Source organism: Rhineura floridana, chromosome 8 (assembly GCF_030035675.1).
Source record: "Rhineura floridana isolate rRhiFlo1 chromosome 8, rRhiFlo1.hap2, whole genome shotgun sequence".
Lineage (NCBI taxonomy): Eukaryota > Metazoa > Chordata > Lepidosauria > Squamata > Rhineuridae > Rhineura > Rhineura floridana.
The window spans coordinates 75,103,445-75,104,053 of NC_084487.1; the positions used below are offsets into that span (position 1 = coordinate 75,103,445).

Below are 609 nucleotides of genomic sequence, written 5' to 3' on the forward strand. Positions count from 1 at the left end.
GTATGCATTTAATGCTCTTACTTGTCATGCAAGATTGATAACTTAAAATATCCTGAGGCAGGCCAATCCTATTTCCTCATGCAGCTCTCCTGCAGCATAAAGTCAATTAAATAGCTACCATATATATCCTTGTTCAATGCAAACAGGCCAATGCATACAACAGAGGGAAATTTCCATCCCATTGCATCAAGCTGGTGCAAAGCTGTTCTGGGGGACCTAGGCATGGGTTAAGAGGGTATTATGGTAGCTGCCTATGAACATACTACCTTGAACAAGCCCTATTTTGTCTGATCTCAGAAGCTAAGCAGGGTCAGGCCTGGTTAGTACTTGGATGGGAGACCACCTGGGAATACCGGGTGCCGTAGGCTTACAGGAAGGCAATGGTGAACCACCTCTGAATCCCTCTTACCATGAAAATCCTACGAATACATCCAAAGGATTCATAGGGTCACCATAAGTCATAATCGACTTGAAGGCATAAAACTACAAACGGTAGTTGCACCTTTCCCCCCACCTTAAAAAGCCCCTTGCGTAGTACTCTGTGCTATGTAAAAGCCCTCGCACCTCCCAATCCCATGCTTAAGTGAGAGTGATGAGGAGAAATCTGCT

At 45.0% G+C, this 609-nt stretch overlaps 1 pseudogene; it reads left to right on the forward strand.

Annotated features, from left to right (window-relative positions):
- The first annotated feature begins 249 nt into the window (after positions 1-249).
- LOC133363470 (5S ribosomal RNA) lies at positions 250-368 on the forward strand (annotated as a pseudogene).
- The last annotated feature ends 241 nt before the right edge of the window (positions 369-609 follow it).